This window comes from Sceloporus undulatus, chromosome 3, assembly GCF_019175285.1.
Source record: "Sceloporus undulatus isolate JIND9_A2432 ecotype Alabama chromosome 3, SceUnd_v1.1, whole genome shotgun sequence".
NCBI lineage: Eukaryota > Metazoa > Chordata > Lepidosauria > Squamata > Phrynosomatidae > Sceloporus > Sceloporus undulatus.
This window is the reverse complement of record NC_056524.1, coordinates 270,278,118-270,305,817: the sequence shown is the minus strand read 5'-3', so window position 1 is coordinate 270,305,817 and position 27,700 is coordinate 270,278,118. Positions and strand designations below refer to the sequence as shown.

The 27,700-nt window shown below is 42.5% G+C and overlaps 1 protein-coding gene and 1 long non-coding RNA gene across 2 annotated transcripts in view; one reads left to right on the top strand and one right to left on the bottom strand.

Moving 5' to 3' along the window:
• The window catches only part of LOC121925355, a 30,739-nt gene extending 12,552 nt beyond the window's left edge, over positions 1-18,187 (top strand). The window contains exons 3-5 of the long non-coding RNA XR_006102860.1: positions 8,334-8,410; positions 14,580-14,664; positions 17,850-18,187. This is a non-coding gene — a long non-coding RNA (uncharacterized LOC121925355). The remainder of the gene's footprint in view (positions 1-8,333; positions 8,411-14,579; positions 14,665-17,849) is intronic.
• Positions 1-27,700, bottom strand: part of ARMC9 (armadillo repeat containing 9) — a 1,183,007-nt gene that overhangs the window by 1,059,708 nt on the left and 95,599 nt on the right. The gene's annotated exons all lie outside the window — the stretch shown is intronic.

Sequence of the window (27,700 nt, the reverse complement as noted above, 5' to 3'; positions counted from 1 at the left end):
GCTATTAACTGAAGGGTGCAATAGCCTTGATATAAAAAAAGGCCCAACTGATATTTTTAAAATGAGTATTTTTAAATAACTACACTGCAATTCTGTCATTTCCATGCTCCAAATTTGTGCAAAAATGGTTTGAGCAAATAGTGCTGAATTGATAAAAAACATTTTTAAAAATTGGAGTGAATTGGTCTTTTGTTTCCAAAACCATGGGTCTGTCTAGCAGTATCTGACTCATCATCTTTCCTCCATCTCCCCATTTTTGCTTGCATGATTTTCAATATTTTTATGCTTTTGTGGCTTCAGTGGAAACATCTGGGTGGTGGCTGTGCCATCTGGACTCACATTAATCTTTTTTTAAAATGTTAACCCAACATTATATGGGCCAAAAGAACCCTGCACACAAATAGAAAAAGAAGTTGTGAGACAGTTTTATTCAGGAAACATGGACAATAAAATGCAGGCTTGGCGGGAGAATGGGTAGGAGTGGGAAATGATCCATTTGAGGGTTTTTTTAATTATTTTATTCAGTATGGCTGAGTGAAAGCACCAGGAGTGCTGGGAATGTGTGTGATAACTTCCATTTCTGCAGTGCTGAACACATTTGGGTGAAGTAATTGTAACCCCAATTCTGACCCTATGCTCCTGTCGCAGTTACCCATCGGGGTCCCAGGCTCTTAACAGTCCTTTTCAGTTCCTGGACACTTGCTGGGTGTTGCCCAACAATTAGTCTTCTTTCCTTCCTCACTAAAAAGACTCCCAGGATGGCTTACAAATCATTAATTTGCTAAATCCCTGCCCTCAGGCTTACAGAAAGCTGAGAAGCAGAGAAACAGAGAGAGACGGCTTTCTCCTTGCCTTGTGTTTCTGCATGCCGTCAAAGCACTTCCATTCTCTTCCTGTGGGAGAAGATGTTGCACTGGAAAAATCCATTTGTCAAAAGGCACGCTTTTACAACCGTCTCCCTCTGTGCTACGACAGCATAAAAGAGAGGCACAGAGAAAGCTGCTATTCTCCCACTCCATTTTGGCTTTATTTTCTCATGCAATAAGGCTATTAGTGAGAGATGACATATAAGGAAAAAGCAAGGTGACTAGATGTCATAACTACTGAGAGGTCAAAGGGAGAAGCCAGTCGGGTGGGAGGGTTGGTCAGTGGGGACTTAGACAGTTGTATGTATTGGCATGAGGCGGCAAGAAGTCTGGCAGCCAAAGGCCACAAGGTCAAAGAGGCATAAGTCGGATGAGGCAGAGTTTAAAATATTTATTTGAACTAATCAACCAAATATTTGTCTACAGCTCTCTAGTCTGATTTCTGAAGGCAACTAGCAAACAAGAGGTGTCCAAAGTTGCATAGGTCAGTGGTACTCAAACTTTTTACCTTTGGGACCCCCTTTATATTTATAGGTGGATGTCACACACACACACACACACACACACACACACACACACACACACACAGCCATTCCATGTAATATATGGATAAAAATATTGTTCAAAAATGTGCATACTAAATAAACTTTTTTTGTTTTTTGTTTTATTTAGTGTGCATATTTTCATTCACACATTCATGTATATATTTTAACATTTTGTAATGAAAGAACATTGTTCAAATTAGAACACTTTTATTGGAGGAACTCCAAAATATAATTCAACATGTGTAAATTTTACACATAAAAATTTGGGAAGAGGGGAAGGAGGAGGAGAGATCAGAGCTTCCACATCTCATGCCCACCCCCCTTGGGTTCTCATCCCACCGTTTGAGAATCACTGGCATAGGTCACCCCATGGGAATCACAGCTGGTACCTAAAAATTAAAGGCAAGATCCATAGACAAATGGTGTGCATAACATGCACTGCGTGAATGAATTGTCCTATGGCCATGACTGCCACATCGTTTTCCCTCGGTCATCTCAGATTCTTTTTACACTTATAAACTACAGTTAGCTTTGATAAATCCATATTCCTTGCGTTAAGAAAACTCAATGAAATTTATGGGCCCACCATAAGTCAATAGGCAACTTGGAGGCCCAAGCACACACAAATGCAACTTGTTGGCATAGCATTGGTGGCATGTTTTGTTATGTATCTTCACGTTTGAAGTTGAAGGCTTTCACAGCCAGCATCCATACTTTTCTGTGGGATTTCTGGAATATATGGCTGTGTTCAGAATATGACCACATACTCGGAAAACCCACAGAAAACTATGTCTTCAAATTGTTTCTGACTTGTGATGGCTCTAATGCAAATCTATCACAGGGTTTTCTTGGCAAGATTTGTTCAGAGTGGGGTTGGTTTTGCCTTTTTTTGAGGTTGAGAAAATGTGACTTGTCCAAGGTCACCCAGTGGGTTTCAATGGCTGAGCTGGGAATTGAACCTTGGTCTCCAGAGTCATAGTCCAATACTCAAACCGGTACCCCATGCTGGCTCTCACCATGAAACGTACCTGCCCAGCTATAACAACCTACGTTCATTAGATGGTAACAGAATAAGTAGAAACAAAAAGGGGAAGTAATGTCATACATTTCATAATTTCTATAGAAGAGTCAACATGTGTGGTTTGCTATATATAGATGACAAATAATAATCTCTAAGGAACAATGAATTAGAACCAGCTTCTTACTCATTGTATTAAGCATTGTCTAAAATAATCATTATTGGAAACTTTCTAAATGAGTCGCTCCAAACAAAGACTTCCCTTTTCTAGTGGAAACCACCCAGTAGTTAATATAAATCGTTGCAGAGAAACTGTAAACAGCAGTTATAGTATTATGTTGAGAACAGGAAAATCCCCACTTAATTGTTCCTTTTTTTAAAAGGTTTTGCTTGGCTTCTTTACCTCTTTAAAACCTCTTTACCTCTTTATAACTTTCCCCAACAGTATTTCTGTTGTAGCTGTACATAGTCCACAATCCTTGCATGAAGGTAATCTGATTTATTGCTGTTCAATATCAGGTAAAATAGCAAGTACACATTACATCAGTACTTCAAGAGCTTTGTAGATTACCATTCTGTTTCTCAGGTAATTTCAAGGCTTGTGTTTTACATTATAAAGCCCTGCACAATTTCCACACGAGTGCTTTTAAATAGTTTGAACTGTTTTTAAATTGCCCCTTTTAAAGAGGTAAATTGGTAAATATTATTTTATCTTTTAAATTATTTTTACTGCTTTAAATGGTTCTGATTCATTATCATAGAATTGGAAGAGACCCCAAGGGCTAGCCATGCAGGAAGACATTAGCAAAGCACTCCTGACCGACGACCATCCAGCCTCTAAAAACCTCCAAAGGAGGAGACTCCACCAGATGTGAAAGCACCATCTTCCACTGTCCAACAGCTCTTACTGTCAAGAAGTTCTTCCTAAAGTTTTAGGTGGAATCTCTTTTCCTGTAGTTTGAATCCATTGCTCTGTCTCCTAGTCTCTGGAGCAACAGAAATCAAGCTTCCTCCTTCTTCAGTTTGACACCCTTTCAAATAATTAAACATGGCTAAGCCACACTGAGGTACTTGGATATAAAAATACAGTATAAATATTTTAATAAAATGAATAAATGCATTTATAAATTTATGCAGGGATGATGAACAGCTGCTCCTGTTCTTGTATTGCAACTCCTACGATCCATTGCCACTAGTTCTGCTGCCTAGTGCAGATGGGAGCTACAGTTCAACAATTTTTTGAAAGCCAAAGAACCCCCCCCCACTCCTAATTTAAGTATTCTAAAGTTGTTGTTGTTGTTGTTAGTAGTAGTAGTAGTAGTAGTAGTATATTATTATTTTTGAAGTAATGCCTCTGATTCTGAACACAATATGATTATGGGTCCAAGCATAGATTGCTTTAACAGATCCTTGAACAACATCTTGGAAGACCATTTGACAATAATTATTAACCATGGCAGCTTTATGGAAGACCCATGTTGCAAGGTCATACAAGCAGTGGGTTCCATGTTAGTGGGCTTGAGAATCTCCTCTAGTTTTAGCCTAAGGACCTTATTGCATTGTTTAAATAACCTGGCTTACCTCTTTCAAACTGAAGTCTAATTCACACTGTAGCCAGGTCTTACCACAAAGATTTTGCTGCTGAAGCCACCAGGCAAGTCCAGCCCATCTGCAGCCTGGGTCCCCGGCATGCTTCAGTGGCCTTTTTTTGAAGTTGGAAAGCTCCCGATTTCGAAATGAGGCTCCCAAAGCATGCCTGGGACCCGGGCTGCAGCCGGGCTAGACTCAGCTGGCAGCTTCTGCGGCAAAATCCTTGTGATAGGAACTGGTTGCAGTCCAAATTATACTTCAATTTGAAAGAGGTAAACCAGATTATTTAAGCAGTGTGATAAGGTCTATAGTCTGTCTGTCCTTTCTGTCTGTCTACCTATCTGGCAGAAATCTATATATGGAATCCTGGTGGCGCAATGGTGAAATGTCAGTACTGCAGCCACAACGTTGCGAGTTCGTTGCTGGAGGGCTCCAAGGTTGACTCAGTCCTCCATCCTTCCATGGGTCAATAAAATGAGTACCAAGCTTGTTGGAGGCAATTGGCTTACAAATTGTAAACTGCTTAGAGAGTGCTTACCACTATAAAGTGGTATGGAGATATAAGTGTTATTGCTCGCTCTCTCTCTAACATCATTAGGCAAAGGGATCTTGTAATACCTTTGAGACTAACTGAAAGATAGAAGTTGAAAGTAGACATGTTCAACAAAGCAAAGTAGACCAAGTAAACTGAGCAAGTAGGCTCATGTTTATGAAAGCTCATGCCACCAACCAGTGGTGTCAGTAGGGTTGGTGTCACGTCACCTCTTGTGTGTGCATGTGAGCACTCTGCTTTGTCCTCCCCCCACTTGGCCAGACCACTACAACACCCACTGACTTGGAAGACAGTGACACCCCCACCCCCAAGCAATCCATGTCTACCAGACTTAGAAGGCAGCCACACACACACACACACACACACACACACACACACACACACACACACAGAGGTCTTCTGAGTCCATTGATTCAGAAGGCAGCAACCCCCCTTCCAGGCCTTCTGAGTCCTCCAGACTTGGATGGTAGCACTCCCCCCGGAATACCACTCTACCATATGACACTCCCCTCTGGAGTATCCCCCGCACACTGCTAGTAATGCCACTGCTACCAACTTCTCTCAGTCTCAAAGGTACTATAAGATCCCTTTGCATACTGATTTTCCAGACTAACTCGGCTATGTCTTTGATTTCTATCTAACATCCTGTCATTCTCCCAAGATGCGACCCAAGGAAGTTTACAACATAAGTTAAAATAATACTGTACATTAAAAAGCCATCAAGCAACCAATCCAATTAAAACATTAAAACATTAATTGATGTTGTTAGGTTGCATCTGCCAGTGTTCCCCATCCTGTCTTTGTTGGTGAGGGCTGTCAAGACTTCCAGGCAACATCTAGTTACACAATTCCTTGATCATAATGGATGTCTGCAATTCCATATTTATCATGACCTCACTGTGTTTGAAGCTGGATGACTATAGGTAAAAATTATAGTCCATCAGCCACCTCATACTGTGTGGCTCTAAAATGTGTGTGTGTGTGTGTGTGTGTGTGTGTGCAAATCCCCCCACATGTTGATCTGTTATATGTTCTGCTTTCCTCCTTTGTTCTCAGCTTACTTCAGTTGCTGCAAACTGAGTCTGATGTGCCAAAGGAGTTTGCATTCCACAGTTTCAATTATGGGAGAGGAGAGAAGGTCTCAGAAGCGTTTATCACATGGAGGTTTTTGCGGGGTTTTGCAGCTCAGATCCGACGTGACTGCAGGACCACGATGCGAATTCACGTTATAACATGAATGTTTTATCAGACGCGATTCCTTTCTATGGGCTCTCCTTCCGTGGCGCTTCCACAGTGATTCCAAAATGGAAATTGGTGAAATCAGAAAAAAAAATGATTTCACAGAATTCGCTTCCAATTTCACTTCGATTTCACTCTGAATTGGTCTGGTGTGGAATGCAACTTTGCTTCTGCTCTGGTAGACCACTGCAAACCCCCCAGGTTGCAAATTTCCCATGATGCAATTTCCCCCCATTTCCTTTTGGTGGTCCTTTCACTTTCAGGGCGACCGAGGGGGGAGCGTTGTTCACTCCGTTGTTGCTGGGATAAGGCTGAAACCTTTCCTGGGAGTTATGCGTTTGTTAAACAGCTTCTTGTTATAACGTGAACTGGACAGGACCCTGGTTTTCACCTTGGGCTTCCCATACCTCCCATCTGCAATGGGGGGAAGGGCTATGGTTTTCTTCCATTTCCTATCCCCCCTGCCTCAGGCGCACTTCCCGGCCGCTATGTTGGAGGAGGAGGTGTGTTTGTAGGGCAACTCATTTTTTGGAATATATACATGTGTGTATGTACGTGAATGTGAATATACATATAAGTTTGTCTGTCTGTATGTCTGTCTATCTATCTATCTACAGTGGTACCCCGGGATACGAAATGACTGCATTACGAAATTTCCGGGATACGAAAAAATTAGATAGGAAAAAACTGTTCCGGGTTACGTTTTTTTTTTCGGCTTACGAAAAATTTTTTGGTGCTTTTCGGCGCTTTTTCGCACGAAATCGCGGCTTTCCAGCGCTAGCGGCTATGGCTTTTTCGGGTTGCGAAATCTTTCGGGTTACTAACGGCGCCGCGGAACGAATTAAATTCGTAACCCGGGGTACCACTGTATCTGTGTGTTGAAATTGCTGAAATGGAAGGGAAAATTAAAAAGGGGGATGAAGAAGACAGAAAGATTCATGAGGCAAATATTCACGCAATTACATGAAACAGGGTACAAGAACTTGCGCCCTTTTTCACCCCGGAAACGTACAAGGTCTCGATGCAGTCAGACCCCACTGAGCATGCAGAATCATTGAATCCCACCGGTGTGGTAATACAATTCGCACTCACTCCGCTTTGCTTGAATCCACATCACGTAGGGTTGCCATAGCGCCGGACCTCCAAACCAGGAAAATGTAGGACAGAATTTTCAAATGTAGGACACACAAACAATGTGTCCTACATTTGAAAATTCTGTCCTACATTTCCCTCGCGATCGCAGCAGGGAGCGGAGGCCAAGCGGCGAGGGAAAGCCTCCACTTAAGGAGGCTTTCCCTCCCTGCCTGGGCCCCGGGCCTCGCGGGATCGGCGGCCAGGATCGGGGCCTCGCCTCGTTCCTGGCCCCCGCAGGGACCCAGAAGGGAGGCGAGGAGCCGGTGACGATCGCCGCGGCCTTGCCTCGTTCCTGGTCCCACGGAGACCAGGAAGGAGGCGAGCAGGCTGCAGGGAGGCGGGGAGGTTGGCGCGGGGCAGCGCCCAAGAGGCGCCACCTCCCGCCTCCGCACCAGGCCTCGCTGCCCTCCTTTTCCTCCGCGTGGCCATGCGCAGTGGAGGAGGAGGAGGGCAGCAAGGCCCCAGGGTTGCCTTGCAACCCTGCTGCAACCGGGCTTTTCCCGGTTTTGGGCGGCACCCGTGCCGTGACCGGGCAGGTGCCGCCAAAACCGGGAAAAACCCGGTTGCAACCGGGTTATGGCAACCCTAACATCACGTGACTTGCCTTGGATTTGATTCCCCCTCGATTCAGAAGGGCAACCAGGTGTGATAAAACATTAACATTATAATGTGAGTTCGCATAGTTGGACCTGCAGTCACCCCAGATCTGAGCTGCAAAAACCTCCGTGTGATAAACTCCAGATTCTTGTTCTTCCCAGCAGGTTAAGGCAAAAGCAAACTTCTGCAGCTTCTCCTAGCTTGTGTGTTCTTCCTCATTAATAACTTTTTTCACACTCTTTCCCACACTCTGTTGTTGCTTGGCCACAGGTGTCCTGGTATTCATCTGTGAAAAGTTGCAGAGTATGGAGAGTTTTTATTTATTTTATTTATATCATTTATATGCTGCTTTTCTTCCAAAGTGAGACCCAAGGCAGCTGGTGAGATATATAAATACTGTATTTGCGTGTATGTTTTATGTATCTTACAGACACCTTTCAAGGCAACAATCTCACCCTGAGATTCTTCCCTCTCCCCATGCGGATGAGACTCAAGTCCAGACCCCTGAAGTGTGGGAATCCTATGCAGCCATGACAACGTTTTAAACAAGGAATCACAGAAAAACAAATGAACAAGCAAAATGAGGACACTTGGATCAATTCGATTAGGCACACAGAAATTTAAAGTTTAAAGTAGAATTGAAGAGGTTATGCCATACAAAACTGACTCAGAAAAATGATCCTGGCCCAGAGAAGAGATTCTTCCAGAGTATTTCTGCCCTGTATAACAGCCATGTTCTTCTCATTGCAACTGAAAAATATTGTTGATTTCTTTCACCTATTTTATTTTAGTTGGAGAAAAGAGGAAATCACTGGTGAGCATGAAAGGCATGAGCTTCCAGCAAATCTTTCCCATCAACACAGAAAATGTAAGTCAGCACAGCATACTAACATAATTGGTTTTTTTTTTTTTAATTCCTTCTCAGATTTCAGGGCTTGGTCTCTTTTCTTCTTTGGTTCTCAGGAATCCTCTCTACATCTCAGATTTTGGCCCTGAAATCTAGGGCCTAGGATAGTCCAAGACCAGGCAATCTGGCTTCCTCCACCTCTGAAGAAATCGGGCACAGATGTCAGGAATGGAAATATGGGAGTGATTACAGAGGTGCAATCAAAAAGCATTGGCACATCTATACTGTAGAAATAATGCAGTTTGATACCATTTTAAAGGCCATAACTCCATCCTATGGAATCCTGGGATTTGTAGTTTTGAGTCTTTAGCCTTCTCTGTTAAAGAGTGCTGGTGCCTCTCCTAACTACAAATCCCAGGATTCTGCAGGATGGAGCCATGGCAGTTAAAGTGGTGTCAAACTGCATTATTTCTACAATGTTGATGCACCCCAGGAGAGTAATGTTAAAGCTGAAGAAATAATATCAGATGCCTTTGGATCCACCTTGCAGTGCTGAGAGTAACTACTTGCCCCCACCACAAAATTATCTTGCCTTTCCAGTCAAGCGACAGGAATGCCATGGACTAACATTATCAACTACAATATTGTTATTGTGCTTCAAATATTTCATATTTGTTGCCTGGATTCCTGTTGGGGTACTTTCCTAGAGTAAAAATAGCTATACAAGCAGTTGTGCTTCCTCAAAGGTTGTGTAAGTGTAGTTTCTAGTGTAGCAATGGTTCTGTGAGGAATAGAGTTAGGTCTCTTGTGAGTTGGTGGGTGAGGAGCTCTTTGACTGTTGCAAAAGCTCACATGCTTGATGCCTGGTGTGCAGTTGTGGGATCCGGTGTAACTACACTGGCATATATTTTTGCTATGCTAAATGTGTATCGGTGTGGAGTAGTCAGAGTGTTGGACTACAGCTCTGGAGATCAGGGTTCAAACCTCCAGTCAGCCATGGAAATCCACTAGCTGACCTTGGACAAGCCACATTCTCTCAGCCTCAGAGGAAGACAAAGGCAAGTCCCCTCTGAACACACCTTACCAAGAAAAACCCATGATAGGGTCTCCTTAAGGTCCTCGTAAGTCAGAAACAACCTGAAGGCACGCATCAGCAACAAATATGTACAGGACATTGACTAAAATGTTGATTCTTTGTGGCTTAAAAAAGGCCAATATTTAAAAAGGGAAAATGGAGTGAGAGAAATCTGGTAGTACCCCAGAGACTAAATGATTTATTTCAGCATGAGCTTTCATGGATATCAGTCTACTACTTCAAGTTGAGCCACTGCTATAGTAGCCACAGGTATACAAGCACAGTTCTATAGTTGTGGGACTGGGATAGAAGGTAATAGGATAGACTAACACATCTATCGCTTTAGAAAATATTTCAAAAGTTCCTCTTTCATAGTGACTAAGTCACTACTTCAAAGTTGAAATTCGAGGATTATCTCTCTGGGCAATATTTCAAACAATCCATTTAGTGTGGGAAATGGGAAGGAGAGACCTTGGGTTAGTCATATGCTCTCAAGCCTAGAAAACCCCTGATAGGTCATAAGTTGCAAACAAGTTGAGAAAACCCCGGATAGGCCATAGGTTGCAAACAACTTGAAGACACATCAACATCAACAAGGGAAGTATCAACCAGATATGAAATTATCATGTCTGGATAAGGATCAAATATTGTTTTTGAGAATTAGTAAGATTTGCTTATTGGAAGAAGTGTCTGAAGCAATCATAGTGAGAGAGGTGTGATTATATTATATTATGATCTATGTGTGTATAAACACAGAAAAGAGAATCAGAACGATAATGACAAGGAAAAAGAAAGATAAGGATTAAACATTATGCCCAAGATTGTGCATTGGGCTTTAGCGCCATAAATTACATGCATATGGACTTACACATTACTTGTACCACAGGTAGGCAATGCTTGGAAATGGTGTGCAACTAAACTGAGACACCAGATGTGTGACTGAATGCACAACCAAATATTCATGCACATCTGGACATACAATGGCACCTCATGTGTACTCCACGTCCGCAACTTTGAATTGATGCCGGTGTTCCACATCAGACAAACATGTCCAACTGCTTCCATTGGAGAACTTATGCAATGATTGTGGCTATTGCATTTGAGCATTGTTTTTGTTGTTGTTGTTGTTGTTGTGTGCCTTCAAGTCTTATGGCAACCCTAATCATGGGGTTTTCTTGATGAGATTTCTTTGGGGGGGATGTGTGCCATTGCCTTCTTCTAAGGCTGAGAACGTGTTACTTGCCCAAGGTCATCCAATGAGTTTCATGGCCAAACTAGAAACCGAACCCTGTTCTCCAGAGTCGCAGTTTATAGGCAGCCCAAAGTCTTTCTTTCAATCTTATTTTGTCTGTCTCTTTTTGCTCCATGTCAATGGGGGTGTCACCCACTCTGCTACTCTTAATGGTACCCATCATGGCAGATCCACCAGGGTCAGCCGAAGACATTTTATGACCTGAGGCAAAAGTTAAGCCATGTAAATAAATCAACAGTTGAATCTTTCTTCAACATTGGCAATCAAAAAGGGTCCCTTACCACCCCTGAGAGCACCAAGCAGTTTTAGGAGGTGCAAGACAGTCTGTGTGGATCCCATAGCTTTGTCTTCCAAGAGAGAGAAATGGCTGGGGTGCTTAGGGGACTAGCAAGATGGGAGGCCTCTGTGCATTGAAACATCTGGGGCTGCATTAACTCAGCCTAGTTAAAGAAAAGGGAAAGGCACAGAGCAACTGATGGAGGGATGCTTATCCATGTCACAACAGAACAATTTGCAAACAAGAAAAAACCTTGCCATCTGCATTAGTGAGATGAACCTCAGGGCTAGCACTTATCATACTTCAACAAGGACATCTTCTTAAATGCATTCCCCTTCTCTGAGGTGTCCTTGACTAAGGGGAGATATAGACTTATCTGGACACCAGCCAAGAGGTGGAGGGAAAAGAAATGATAAGGAACCAGCAAAACATGAAGGATTTGGGGCTGGTAAAATTCAACTGTTCATTTGTTCCAGACTTGGGAGCTGCAATCCAAGGGGCTGAGCCCTATCACTACAAGTAGGGTTAGCACACTGGAAAGCTCCTTTAAAAATTGGATTAAACCGCAGAGGAATTTACCATCCTCCTCACATGGGAGCCACCAACTATCACTGAATTCTAAAGTCTGCATTCACAAAAGAAAAAAGAAAAAAAAAAACCCAGTGTCACAAAGAGCTTCTTTAGGACATGTTCTGGGGCACATTTATTTACTGGATTTAAATCCTGACTTTTTCCCATAATGGGATTCAAGGCAACTTAAGCACAGGCTTAAAAGGTTCAACTTTCATTTGAGATGTATTGCTGGAGAAGAGTGATGAGGACCCCAAGGACAGCCAAAGAGACAAACAACTGGGTCCTTGAACAGATCAGTCCTGAAATCTCTTTGGAAACCAAGGCCTGATAGAGAAGGGCGGGAAGTGGCGCCAATTCTAGGGTTCTGGAGCACGCAGCAACTGCACGCTCAGGACCCCTAGTCTGTACGGACACCGCCATCATGGCAGCCTCCGGTCCACATGGGGACCGCCGTGATGATGCCGCTGTCATGCAGCGTCCGGACGTCGCTGGCAGGAAGTGGCGTCATGATGTGTCCCTTCCAGTTTGTGACACTGTAAAAAAGAAGCCACTCTAGGCAGCTTCTTTTTGGTGGCGCATCTGTGCTGCAGCGTGCAGATGCTGCAGCACAGACATGGGGCAAAAATGGGTGGCATGGACCCACCCATCTGTACTGCCCCCAAGATGATCAAATTGAGGCTGTTATAATGCGAAGCCAAATGCTTTCATGGCTAGCATCCATAGTTTTTTGTGGATTTTTCAGGCTATGTGGTCATGTTCTAAAAGAGTTTATTCCTTACATTTTGCCAGCATCTGTGAGGCTGTTGTACTTTGGCCACATCATGAGAAGGCAAGAATCATTGGAAAAGACAATGGTGGAAGGAAGCAGAAAGAGAGAAAGATCACACACTAGACTGAAAGAATCAATTAGGGAGGTCACAAGCGTGAATTTACAGAATCTAACCAGATTGGTGGAGAATAGGGAGACTTGGAGATGTCTCATCCACATGACTGCCATGAATCATAGAATCATATAATCATAGAGTTGGAAGGGACTGCAAGGGCCATCCAGTCCAACCCCATTCTGTCATGCAGGAAATCTCAATCAAAGCATCCCCGACAGATGGCCATCCAGCCTCTGCTTAAAGACCTCCAAGGAAGGAGACTCCACTACACTCCGGGGGAGTTTGTTCCACTGTCGAACAGCCCTTACTGTCAGGAAGTTCTTCCTAATGTTGAGGTGGAATCTCTTTTCCTGTAGCTTGCATCCATTGTTCCGGGTCCTAGTCTCTGGAGCAGCTGAAAACAAGTCATCTACCTCCTCAGTATGACATCCCTCTAGGAGGGAGCTGAGTTGGGGCGGCACAAGGGCAGTTAACAAGAACACTTATCTCTTCTCTAAGAAAACAACAGGCCTTTTCCTAGGTGGTTTCCTTGCCCTTCTCTTTGCACCAGTGGTTTTCAAACTTTCAGGAGCCCTCGCCATATCCTGAAATCTGTGCTGAGAACTATTAGATGTTTCTGGGGTTTTTTTTCTGTGTGGGTGGGAGTTCCTAAGTATCTAAAGCCACATGGTATGCTAGCTGGGTGATTTTCCAAGAGAGTACACCCTTTGGAAACCCCCTTGCTATTGGGGCAATGAATGCATTTTTGGCTTTCATCCAGACTTTATTATTAGAGATGTTGAGAAACTGGAGTGTGTCCAAAGGAGGGCGACTAAAATGGTGAAGGGTCTGGAAACCATGCCTTATGAGGAACGACTTAGAGAGCTGGGGATGTTTAGTCTGGAGAAGAGAAAGTTAAGAGGTGATATGATAGCCCTGTTTAAATATTTGAAGGAAAGTCATATTGAGAAGGGAGCAAGCTTGTTTTCTGCTGCTCCAGAGAACAGGAACCAGAACAATGGATGCAAGCTCCAGGAAAGGAGATTCCACCTCAACATTAGGAAGAACTTCTTGACAGTAAGGGCTGTTTGACAGTGGAACAAACTCCCTCAGAGTGTAGTGGAGTCTCCTTCCTTGGAGGTCTTTAAGCAGAGGCTGGATGACCATCTGTCAGGGATGCTTTGATTGGGATTTCCTGCATGGCAGAATGGGGTTGGACTGGATGGCCCTTGCGGTCTCTTCCAACTCTATGATTCTATGATTCTATTATTATTATTATTACTATCATCATTATTATTAGTTTTGTGTATACATACTAAATATTACATCAACAAAACAATCACACAAATGCATAATTAAATCTATCATGATCCTCAAGTTACCATGTTTGCTTTCATTGCAGTAAGGATATATTTAATATTCAGATTCTTAACAGGACTTCTTTGCTTGGAATTAATATGTCTAATTTTCTTCCTTCCTTCTCTCCCATCTTCTTCTATTTTTCCATTTCCTTATTCCTTTCCCCTCTCTATCACTCTTTCTATCTTCCTTCACCCTCTTATTAGTTCTTTTCAATCCCATTCCATTTGCTTGCTATCCTCCTTATCATCTCTCCCTTTATAACTTCCTTCTCTTTTCCTCCCTCCTTCCACTTCCTCCTGGCTTTCATCCAGACTTTAAAGACGCTCTCTTTGGTGCTGAACACTAGCCCCAGAGTAGGCTCAGTATATTGGAAATTTGCTTTAAACTTAGTATTAAAACTCAGAGTGGACTCACTCTTCCTACTGCCCTAGAAACCCACCAACTGCCAGTGCATCCCAAAGCAAATTGAGTACCCTTTTCCGGCTGGCTGTTTGGCATTACGTTGTTTTCCTTTGTATCAAAGCTTGGGAAAGTTCTTGTTTTTAAATGTAGAAACTTTGAGAATTCTCTAGCCAACATGGTTAGAAAAACACAGGCATTCTGGGATCTTGGCATATTTTTGGAACCATTTTGGTGGCCCATGTTCCTGGGGCAAGATTTTTCTTTTCATTAGGTTACGTATACTTCTCAGAGCCTTCTCAAGTCAGTATGGAGGAGAAGACCTTTTCACTCACACTCTCCCTCCTTTGTTCTCTCTGCCCTTCCCACTTTTTCTCTTTTGCTCACAGGTCACAATGCCCTAACGGATTTTCTGGTCTAACTGGTTTCCTGAAGCATATGAAAACCAAAGTGTGCCGATATCTTGCATTTCAGGTTAGAGCATTGATCTAGCTTTGTGGCAACTGAAGCATTTCTGTGATTACTCAGAGTGTAAGTAGAAACTGTACCTGGGGAAGAACATACAGGCAAACCTCAGTTAACAAAGCTCCTGACTGCACAGTTCCTTTTTAAAAAAACTCGTCTTCATCCTCTGTCTAGCTGGAAGGCTTTTAGCAGCTTTAGCATTGGGAAGATGGTGAAGGAAGTCTGCAGAAACAGAGACGTCTAGTGCTGGGTTGCAGCATCATGTCAGAAATAAATAATGCCATAAATAAAGCTTGAGCTGAGAAAGAGCAGGATTCTCCTCCAGACAATCCTACTACAGCTGTGCGTATCTTCATACAATAGGCAAAATGAACAGCAGCTGCCTTCAGACCCTGTTGCTAAGCATGCATAAGCAATAAGAGACAGAGAAAAGGCAAGAGCAGATGAACCCACCTCACCAGTTACTCCCAGCATGTTTTTTTTAAAAAAACAACCCTATAGATCCATAAGTCTGGCCCCAAAACAGAAATCATAAGAAAAGTAGAAGCAGTTGAAAGCAAAAGTCAAACCTAGATGCTTTTGAGGAAAAGCCTTGAACTAATCTCTAAACAGTTCAAAATGTTTTTACTTATAATAAATAATAATAAATTCTATTTATTTCTCGCCTCTCCTCAAGGCTTGAGGTGAGGTACAGCATGTTAAAATACAAAACACAATTAAAAATACATAAACCCACAGTTAAAATACAACACTATGAAATCATTAAAATACATGCATAGGCATTCATATACAAATTAAAAAGTCATGATTTAAAATTGACTGGGTAGGCCTGCCAGAAGAGAGATGTCTTTAATGCTGTTTTAAATGCAGTCGGCGTTTTCAGCTGCCGTATCTCCTCTGGCAAAGTTTATGCAAAGTTTACTGGTGCTAGTATTACAGCAGAGAATCTGTCAGAGAATCTGTAATCTTGTTTCACTTCACATGCACACATTGTTAGTGCAGAATAAAAAATTACTGAAACATGTTTTTATGGGGGGGGAGGACTGTTCCAAATTATTTTCATACTATTTCTACCTCGGTGGCAAAGTTTATGTTAAAGGTCCAAAACACACTGCAGAAATAATCCAGTTTGAGGCCGCTTTAACTGCCCTGTGCTAGGAAATCCTGGGGACAATAGTATATTATGGCACCAGAGCTCTCTGGCAGAGAAGGCTAAACGTTTCATAAAACTACAGTCCCCAGAATTCTCTAGCATTGAGCCAGGCATTTAAAGCAGTCTCAAACTGGATTATTTCTGCAGTGTGTTTTGGACCAAAGAAATAAAAAAGTAAAAAAATTGTTTTACTATTGTTGCTCCAAACGTGACAGTCCTTGCTGAAACTCCCTCTTCTATGCAACCATTAAAAGTACAGGAGCCCTGTCCCTTATTTCACCTGGCAACCCTATCTGCAAGGAGCAGATTCAGAGCAGTCTGAGAGCATCCTTTATTGCAAACAGAGGGAATAACAACATGCCAGGGCAGGAACAGCAGAAAGCCCATGGGGCCTAGGAGGTCACCTGGGATGTCTGCTGATGGGTTCTGTTCGTAACATGCAAAGAAGCATGTGATCCATACTTCTCTTTTGTTTTGCCACATGACATGTCACTCTTCACAATTCAAAAGGGATGTTGACAAGCTGAAGCAGGTCCAGAGGAGGGTGACCAAAATGGTGAAAGATCTGGAATCATGCCCTAAGAGGAGCTACTTAAGGAGCTGGGTATGTTTAGTCTGGAGAAGAGAAGGTTAAGAGGTGATATGATAACCTTGTTTAAATATTTGAAGGGGTGTCATGTTGAGGATGGAGGCTGGAGCAAGCTTGTTTTCTGCTGCTCCAGAGACTAGGACCCGGAGCAATGGATGCAAGCTACAGGAAGAGATTCCAGCTCAACATGAGGAGGAACTTCCTGACAGTAAGAGCTGTTCAACAGTGGAAGACACTTCCTTGGAGTATAGTGGAGTCTCCTTCTTTGTTGGTTTTTAAACAGAGTCTGGATGGCCATCTGTCCCAGGGAGTGCTTTGATTGTTCCTGCATGGCATGGAGTTGGACTGGATGGCCTTTGAGGTCTCTTCCAGCTCCATGGCCTGGTACATACCTCCGGAAAAGACCAGAATGGATGCAACCTGTTTTCCCGTGGAGGGACACCACAGCAGCCAAACTGCACGGTGTCCCTCCATCCCAAAAAGAACCAGGAAAAACTGGGTTCTTTTTGGGTCACTGTGCGCACGTCACTTGTGCATGCACTCATGATATAAGTGATACACAGCAATGTCTATACGCTGGGTGTTGCTTACGTCAAGATGGCAGCCACTGTATGGACGGCAGGCCGCCATTAGGGTGCTGGCCACATGTTCTAGGATTCTGGAGTGTGTGGTTGCCATGTGCTCTGGAACCCTAGTATCGGTGGCAGCATGGCACTTTTGGCCCATCTGTCTTGGGCCTATGATTCAATAATTCTATTATTCTAAGCATTTTCCAAATCCATCCCCCACCAGCCTGGCTTTCTGACATGAGCTGGGCTTAAAAATTCCTTTCTCAGTTCACATTCTTGCCTTGTCATGCTCTCCTGATTTCAGGCAAAGGGTAGGGCCTTCATTTCAATCTCATCCCAAATGTTGGGAGTTGTGCTCCAATTTAATCTACTTTAATTCATCTTGCTGTGTCTGGGAATACAGTCCGCTCTCTGTGTCCATGGATTCTGAATCCACAGATTCAACCATCCAAACCTTGAAAATATATTTTAAAAAATAATCCAAATGTCAAACCTTGATTTTGCCATTTTATTAAAGGGATACCATTTTACTATGCCATTGTCTATAATGGTACTTGAACATCTGCAGGTTTTGGTACCCATGGCAGGTCCTGGAACCAAAACCCAGGAGATATTATTACTTTTTTTTTGGAGTAAAACACTTTCCCTAAAATGCACATAGACATATAAAGGGTGTGCCAAAAGTCAGGCCCAATAGATAATTTATTATCTAAATCAGAGTAAATAATGAGATATCTTGGAAATGGGACACAAGTCTAAACACAAAAGTCATTTATGTTTCATATAAATCTTATACACATAGCCTGAAGGTAAGTTTATACACAATATTTTTAATTATTTGTGCATGAAAATTTCAGAGAAAGTTACATTTATTGGATTACAGCTCACAGTATGCCAACCTAGCATGGCCAACAGTGAGGATGGCTGGCGAATTATGGAGGTTGCTGTCCTTCTACTGCCTGGTAAAGATGAAGGAATTGGGAACAGAGGAAGACTGCCCTGCAGGCGGATTGATTGCATCAACAAAGCAATGGCCCTTACTTAGCTTGCAAGACCTGGAATGGCTGGAATTCAGGAAGCTCTCTCATTCATGGGGTCACCGTAAGTTGAAACCAACTAGAAGAAAATGGACAACGGCAGTCTTAAAAAATAAGTCTACCCAGCTCTGTACACTGGCTTATTGTATATACTCATGTATAAGTCTAGAAATTTAAAAAAAATGACCCAAAAAAACTGAGTCAACTTATCCACGGGTCAATGTAAGTACTCTATTTTAAACCTTGTGTGTGTGTGTGTGTGTGTGTGTATGTATGAGTGTGTGTGTGTGTGTGTGTGTGTGTGTATCCATCCATCCCCTGGTGAAAGACAAGAGTTTAATCTGCCCTGGAAGTACTGACACCCTTCTGCTCTCTCATCCATTCAGCCTTTAGTATGAGCACAAATATGCCTGCTGGAATTCTGTAAGTTGGTTACATTGATTTCCTTTGCTTTGTCAATTATTATTATTATTAACCTTTATTTATAAAGCGCTGTAAATTTACACAGCACTGTACATACAATCTTTTAGTTGGACGGTTCCCTGCCCTCAGGCTTACAATCTAAAAGACACGACACAAAAGGAGAAGGGAGTGATGGTGGGGAATGGGATCAGGTCCAGCAGATCTTCTCAACCTCCAAGGCCTGGACCAAGGCAGATGGACTGGAGTAAGGGCTTGGCTTCTTGATGGCTTCTTGATGGATGGATTTACATCCTTCATTACATGCCCCTAGGTTTTAACTCCAATTTATCCATGGCTCATATCAAAATCCATAATTTTGGCCCCAAAATCTGCTCTCTGTTATTGCATATGGTGGCTCTGTTTGTCCTTGTTTGGACTTCAGAGATAACTGGCGTATTTGGTTCATACATAGTCAAACTATGGGCCACTCTCCAGGGTAAAGAGAGGTCTTTTCTTAGTCCTGCAATCTGTTATTATTTCACTGGAGATCCCAGTCCTTTCTGCAGGCAGATTGGATGTCTTGTCTTTGCATTTATGCCTTTTCAATCAGCCAGCCAGCCAACCTCCAGCTGCCATCCCACAGCCTTAGTGCAAGCAAAGCAAATATTCCCAAATGCTGGGCCTTGTGTGTGGTCTCCAAGACGCAAATCCACATTCAGGCGGTGGCTTTATCTTTCCTGCCTAGTTATGATCCCACTCAAGAATTCTTCCTGAACTCAGCTGATTTCCTTTTTCTGTGGCTCACCTTGGAGCAGATCTGAGTGACTTCTCCTTACAATATTGTAAAACCCTGATCCCCACTTTGAAATTATTGTTGCAGGGAGATTTAAAAACAACAGGGAAGGTATTTCAAGGGGGAGAAGCAATCCTCCAAAAGTCCTCAGGCATTTGTTCCCTTGAAGAGGGATTAGCCTCTTTTTCTCCAAGTTTCACCTTTTTAAGACAAAATGACAACCATTATGCATTTGTTTAATTATTCAGGGATTAGTGCAGAAAGGCAGTGAAAGCATTTTTAGGGGGAGAAAGTGTAATTGCAGCAGCTTGGGAGATCTAGCACTTATCTTGTTTCACAGAAGCATGGCAATCCATCCCACCCAGTTCTACCCCTTGGAATTAGTCTCTGGCCAGAAGACAGATAAAGTTATCCTCCTCTCTGGACAGCTCTGCGTCTCCAGTGATAAAACGTTAGTGCAGCCATATGTTTCGACAGGCGGCTTGAAGACACATACACCCCTTTTGACAAGACTGAAGTTGGTTGACAGGGCAAATTTTCTTATGAAGTCAATTTGCAACATTAACTATTTGGAAAGTGTTTGCGGGATGCAGGGGCATTCACACTTCTGACTTTTATTCATTGAAATGATTTGTCTGTGTTTTGAATTTTCATGCAAATCTGGAATTGGAGAGCTGGGAAAGGGGAACCGCCTTTAACCTCATCCTCTGTGGGCCAATTAGAAATTATGACTGCAAAGACAATCACAACCATTGTCCAATTTTTAAATTTTTGCAGCGAGAAGAAAATTATTGAAATTACGTATTGCTTCCCTTGAGAAGAAACCTGGTGAAGAATTACTTCTACAGTCTTCACCAGACATACCTGAGATGTTGATGGAACTGAGGGAAAGCCATCCCACCCAGGGATGTTAAAAGCCTGGCAGAGCCATTGGGGGTGGATAACAACAACAACAACAACAATAGTCTTTGAAATACAATGGGCCCTTAGTATCCTCTGAGGATTGGTTCCAGGACCTCCAGTGGATAACAAAATCCGTGAATGCTCAAATCCTATTACATACAATGGTATAGCAAAATGGTGTCTCTCATATAAAGTGGAAAATCAAGGTTTGCTATTTGGAATTTATACCTTTTAAAAATATTTTCAAGCCGTGGATGCTTAAATCTGTGGATAAAAAATCCATGGATAAAGGAGGGCCGACTATACTATGGACCTTGTTGGTGTCATGCAGAGTTCCCTTTTAAGTGTGGTTGTACTTTTCTGGCAATTGAACATTAGACAAGTTTAGTTTGTGATTGCATAAGTAGAGTTCTAATAAATCAACTTGTTAGACTCAACTAGAGTAGGGCCATTGAATCAGCTGAATTTACCTATGTGTTGACTGGCCATAGAATATAGAGCTGGAAGAAACCACAAGGGCCATCCACTCCAACCCCCTTCAGCCCAGCAGGAGGACAAAATCCAAACACTATCTGACAAATGCCTCTGTTTAAAAACTTCCAATGAAGGAGAGCCTATCACTCTCGGAGGAATTGTGTTTCACTGCCAAACAGCTCCTGCCACCAGGAAGTTGGAATCTCTTATCCTGTAGTTTGCATCCATTACTCCATGTGCTAGTTTCTGGATCAGCAGAAAACAAGCTTGCTCCATCCTCAGTATGACATCTCTTCAAATATTTAAACATGTCTATCATGTCCCCTTTTAACTTTCTCTTCTCCAGGCTAAACATACCTAGCTCCCTAAGTTGCTCCTCATAGGACTTGGTGGTTTCCAGCCCCTTCACCATTTTGGTCACCCTCCTCTGGAAACCTTCCAGCTTCTCAACATCCTTTTTGAATTGTGGTGCCCAGAACTGGACGTAGTATTCCCGGTGAGGTCTGACCAAAGTGGAATAGAGTGGTACAATTACTTCCCTTGATCTTGACACTACACTCCTATTGATGCAGCCTAGAAGTGCATTTACTTTTTTAGCTGCCGCATCATATTGTTGACTCACATTCAGCTTGTGGCCCACTAAGACTCCTAGATCCCTTTCACAAGTACTTTTGTCAAGCCAGGTGTCCCCCATCCTATATCTGTGCTTTTAATTTTTTTTTCCAGCCTGAATGTAGTATCCTACATTTTTCCCTATTGAAATTCATTTTGTCACTTTTGGCCCATCTCTCTAATCTCTTAAGATCATTTTGAATCCCAATCCTGTCCTCTGGGGTATTGTTGATGTGTGAAAACAATACATCTGCTGATCATCTTACACAGCTCTTAGATATCCCACAGCTGTATAAATATGCTTTATACCTGAGGTCTTAATAATAAATAAAAATGAGTGGTACTGCATTTGCAGAACATGGTTTATATCCACAAAAGCTTATGCAAAAATAAAAACCACAGATAAGAGATAGACCTTCAAATTGATTTTGTAGCTCCAAACTCACAGTATGTAGAGAGATCTTGTAGCACCTTTGAGGCTAACTGAAAGAAACTGGCAGCATGAGCTTTGTAGACTTAAGTCTACTTCCTCAGAGGGTTCCTCTTCTTTCTGGAGAGAAGTGACCAGTGCGGTGCCACAGGGTTTTGTCCTGGGCTCAGTGCTAGTCAACCTCTTTATCAGTGTCTTGGATGAAAGAATAGAGAGCATGTGAAGTCGAAAGCTTTCATGACTGGCATCCATTAATTTTTATGGTTTTTTGGGCTATGTGGCCATGTTCTAGAAGAGTTTATTCCTGACATTTCGCCAGCATCTGAGAATTCATTCTCTGCTTCAGAGAAAGATTTCGACTTCACATGCTCTCTATTCCTTCATCCAAGACTGAAGCAGAGAATGCATTCTCTGAAGATGCCAGCCACAGATGCTGGCGAAACGTTAGGAATAAACTCTTCTAGAACATGGCCACATAGCCCAAAAAACCCACAAAAAACAATAGCATGCTTTTCAAATTTGAAGATGATACCAAATTAGGAGGGGTCCTGCATCCGAAGAAGAGGGTTTATGTTCATGAACGCTCATGTGGAGATAAAAATCAGTTAGTCTTAAAGGTGCTGCCACATGTCTTTTATAAAAACATCCACCCTTCCTCCTTTTTATGCTGCTAGAGGCAAACACAGTTTGTTGTTGTGTGCCTTCAAGTCCTTTTCAATTCATGGCAACCCTAAGGCAACCCTATTATGTTTTGTTTTTGTTTTTTGCAAGATTGTTTAGAGGTTTGCCATTGCCTTCCCCTGAGGCTGAGAGCATGAGTGCCTCTTTGAAAATCCTCACAACTCTGGTTCCAGAAGAATAGCATGGAGTTCTTGGTAGTTGTTCAATGATCCCTTGTGCCCTGTGCATGCCAGCTTACATACCTGTCCTAGGATTCTGTTGATAACCTACACGGACAAAGGTTGCACTAAGCAGGGGGAACAATTTTTGTGGAAAATGCAGAATGGATGTATCCAGCTGATGGTGGCAGAAGTGGATGCACAGTAATGAACCACAAGGAGTGTTTCAACAGGAATTGTGCATTGTACATTGCTTCTGTGCCTTGTGGCTTGAACAATGACCTGAGAGCCAGATGACCAGCTGTGGCCATTCACTGTTTCTGTTATGACATGCTCCAGTGATATCCAGTATAGATACTGTATAGTGTATACCCTCCAACTGCCTTGATTTGGCAGGGACACATCTTTCTGTTCTCTCTGAATCCTGTCTCCAAAATGTTTCTGCCATCTTGGATAGCTCCTTGAATGTTCTGACTTCAATTCAAAATGGTCTTGTTGCCCCACTGATATAGAAAATGCTAGTCTTGCATGTAAACACATCTCCAGGACTTCATGGAGAGGGAGACGAGGCAGAGGGTGTGGAGAGAAACAGCCAGAGGGGAAAACTTTTGAACACTCCCTGCCTCCTGCTTCTCCTCTGCTCAGAACCATTATTTCTTGGGGCTGCTACTTAATTAAACGCAAAAACACGTTGAGGCACATTTGCATGTAATCATGTTGTTCCTGTAATAGTCATTGAACAAAAATGTTTACAGCAAATTTCTCTGTTTTCTCCAAATAGCAAATGTCCTAGATCTAAACAATACCTATATCTTGTGGCAGTAAATCTGGCAATGAAATATGGGGGCTTCCGTGAAAAAACGTGCCCCTTGCAAAATGAAACCATTCCCTGCCCAATAATCTGAGGCCCCTGCAAAGCAGAATAAAAATATTTTCCCATTCAGAATGATGGCAGGGAGCATTCTCCTCATTCAAGTTTGGCTTTACAATGTACGTGGTCCGCTCTGCTTGGCTAAGAAATAACATGTTATAAGGCTGGCTATGTGGTGCTTGGCTGGCTGGATCAACCAGTAAGGATCCGATTGTACTGGTTAGTCCCAAATAGAGGAGACGCAAATGAACACATGAGTATGGGTATCCTGCATGGCAGAATGGGATTGGACTGGATGTCCCTTGTGGTCTATCCCAGCACTTATGATTCTATGTATATCCCATAGATTCAGTGGGTATTTGGTGAAGAAAGCTGAAAGGAACACAGGAAACAATTGAAATGTGGTGCCGGAGGAGAGCTGTGTGTGCATACAATGGAATGCACAAAAGACAAATGAAGACTCTTAGGGCGAATCAAGCCTGAACTCTCCCTAGAAGCCAAGATGACTAAATTGAGGCTGCCCTACTTCTATCACATGCTGACATGATGCATTGGAAGAGAGAGCAAGGTTTGGTGGAATGAAAGGCAGTAGGAAAAGAGGGCAACTGCAACACGGACTGATTCAGTTAAGGAAGCCACAGCCCTGACTTTGCAGTTGATGGCCAGGGCTCTCGGAGGTCTCTCATTCATACATAGGATTGCCATAATGCAAAATCAACAAGAACAACAACTCTAGTCAGGATGAAGAATAGGCTTCAAGCATGAGTCTCCCTCCCTCTTTACAGAGTCAGAAGAATTAAAAGGAAAATTAAAAGGAAGAGAACTAGTTGGAAGGAAGTGTTATGCCTTCAAATGGGAAGTGGGGTTTAGGCCAGGCTCTGAGAAGAAGTGGTGTGTTCTCCTCATCCCATCAAAAGAGTAAATTGTTCCACCCTATACTTTGCTTTTATTTTCTCCCTCCTTTTCCCAAGTATTTTACTTTCCAGTCATTTCCTCTTTTTAACACATGCGCACACAATGATTCAAAATAATATAGTGGCTTGAGTTACTGAACTAAGATGTGGGGAGATGTGGGGAGACCAGGGTTCAGACTCTCACTGAGCCATGAATAGGTCACACTTTCTTAGTCTCAGAGGAATGCAATCACAAATGACCTCTGAAGAAATCTTGCCAAGAAAAGACTGGGAGAGAGTCACTATAAATCAGAGTTGACTGGAAGGCGTGTATTGACAACAACAACAACAACATGCAATGATTGAGTTCATCCATTGAGACTATGGAGCATGATTTTATACTCACAGAGTTATGTGGCAGTTGTACAATACCCTTATTAGTGAATTGTGATGTACAAGCAAAAGTGGACACATATCTGCACGCACAGTGTGCAGCCTTGCATGATGCTCATTAATGTGCAGTGCCCATAATGTCCATGTGCAAGTATATATAATGCTCATGCATTCCTTGTAAGACAATACACAACCATGTGCAACAGAGCTACATACACAACTCTGCTTTTCTAACCTTGAACTGAATATGACCATTTGTGCTTTGTACAAAAATGTCCAGTCCTTTACATTAGGGAAACTTACACATCTGGAAAACATATGTAAAGAGTGTGTTGGAGTCTCCTCCTTTGGAGGTTTTTACACAGAGGCTGGAAGCCCATCTGCCAGGAGTGCTATGATAGTGCATGGCAGCAGGGAGTTGGACACTGGCTTCTTCATCAGGCAAAGTTGCTCTTCCATCTCTAGGATTTTATAAAACATATACCTAGAATTCAGAAAACATATCCAGAGTAGCCATATTGGCCATAAAGCAAGGTACTGCAACATCCAAAATCCACAAAACAGCGATTTTAGCCCCAACAAGGGGATCCTAAAGAGGGACACAATGAACTGGGATTTTACTATTTGAGGTTTCTATCTCCAACAAAGATAAAACATTTTAAAAAATGGGACTGTCTTTGACATGTTTTACCTAAACAACATCTAAATGTTTTCCTAATGCAAAAGCAGGGAGGCCTCTTGTTCTCTGCCTAACAAAGGGGCCTCTAGCCTCACAAGGATGGAGACACCCTGGATCTCAATGGAAGTACTGTATCTTTTTGTGTTGCTAATGGTATTTAAATGTTATTTCCTGGATTTTAAGATGCTTTATCTCCCAGTACCCACATGGCTAGAAGGAATGGCCTCTGCCTGCATGGATATCCCTCCATACCATCTCAACTGAAAACAAAATCAACAACAAAATATAGGACTGTGACTGTAATATCATCATTATTTCCCCCTCATGTATTATTTTTTTTATCTTTGCCTGATGAAGAAGCCAGTGGAGCTTCGAAAGCTTGTGACATGTATTTTGTGCATTTGTGTTGGTCCAATAAAGGTATCACTGTTTTACAGAATTCAGAGTATTTAAAGGAAAGAATTGCAGAACCGACTCGTACGAAAATGCGCTGAATGTAACCAGAAAAGAAGCTGCACCGGATAGTGGGCAGCAGTAGAAGGGGAGAACTCTGCTGTTTGAATGACTGAATGCAAGTACTCCATTTGGAATGTACTATTATTTATTATTACGGCATACAGCTATATAAACAATACACTCAAAATGATCTTATTTGAACTTCTTTATCTTGAGCACCTGATCAAATATGAGCATTCATTTTCGCTTCCTGCCCTTAAGCATCTCTCAAAGCACATGGCACATTCATAATGCAGTGGGTAGAAACTGTGGCTCTCAGGTCAATGGGGCAGTAAATATACCATGGATTTCAGTACATCCTTTACTAAAGGATCTGCCCAAAGCTATCCCCAAAATAGCTTCATCCTGCTCAGGTCTCACCTCGAATCTTGTGTCCAGCTCTGCGCATCACAGTTCAAAAAGGATGTGGACAATCTGGAGAGTGACCAGAGGAGGACGACCAAAATGGTGAAAGGTCTGGAAACCATGAAGCTATATGAGGAGCATTTCAGGGAGCTGGGTATGTTTAGCTTGGACAAGAGAAGGTTAAGAGGTGACATGGTTAGCTCTGTTTAAATATTTGAAGGGATGCCATATTGAGGATGGAGCAAGCTTATTTTCTGCTGCTCCAGAGAATAGGACCCAGAGAAATGGATTCAAATGGTCAGAAAAGAGATTCCACCTCAACATTAGGAAGAACATCCAGGTGGTAAGAGCTGTTTGACAGTGCAAGATGTTGCCTTGGAATGTGATGAAATCTCTTCCTTTGGAGGTTTTTAAGCAGAGGCTGGATGGCCTTCTGCTGGGAGTGCTTTGATTACATATTCCCGCATGGCACCTATGCAAGGTGATCATAGAATCCTAGAATTGGAAGAGAAACCCTTTGTTTCTCTTCCAGTTCTAGGATTTTATGATCATCTTGCATAGGTCCTTTAAACCCAGAGTCACCCCTCTGTCCTGACCTGGGAGACGCCAGCTATCTCTGATAATAGGGCCACCTCAATCAGTGTGCAGAGCAAGGCAGCCACATCAGGCCACAGACTTTGGGTATCAGGAAAGCACCCACAGTTTGTGTTCTAAGAAGGGTGTGTGTACTAAGGTTATTGCAGTTATGTGTCTACAAGTTGTTTCCAACTTACGAAAACCCTAAGGTTTTCATGGGGTTTTTTTGGCAAGTTTCATCAGAGAGAATTTGCAATTGCTAATCCCACCATGTCTGTTGAGCCGACTTCACTGTTGCTCAGATCCTGGACTGCTGGCTGATGGAAGGACAAGCACATTTTAAAGTCATTCATGGTTTCATTCTTATAATGGGATGGGGAGACTACAACTCCTATAATACTTCAGTCTACAAAAGTTTTGGGGAATATATGTATTTAGGGGAATGCTGGGCATTGTAGTGTTTTGTGTTTATATAATATGTTTTATATGGTTACAAATATGTGAGTGTTAATATACCATTAATGTGTGTGTGTGTGTGTGTGTTTAAATCTTATAAGTACAAAAGTTTTTGTAAAAAAATTAAAGCACAATGGTGTAATAGTTTAAAAGACATCTGAAACGGGAAAAAGCTTTCCAAAAAGTACAGAAAAACCTTTTCCACATAAATGTACTGCCGCCCTTGTACTAGGAAGGAGAAATGCTTATCTTCTGTTTTTCCTATCTCCTATTTCCAGCAGTTCATACCCTCCCTCCCTCCCTCCCTCCCTGGCTGATGCTACACAGCTGCCCTTGAGAGGTCACAGACTGGAGTTACACACAGGAGCCTTGGGAAGGCAGGCTTGGCTCTTTAAAAGCAAGGCAAATTCATTTGTCTATTGGCTCAGGCCCCAGTATGGGCTGTTTGTCATTTATCTGGGCTCTGCACCCTGGCTTGTGAGCCAAACATTTTGAGCCTCCTTGAGTGATCTCCC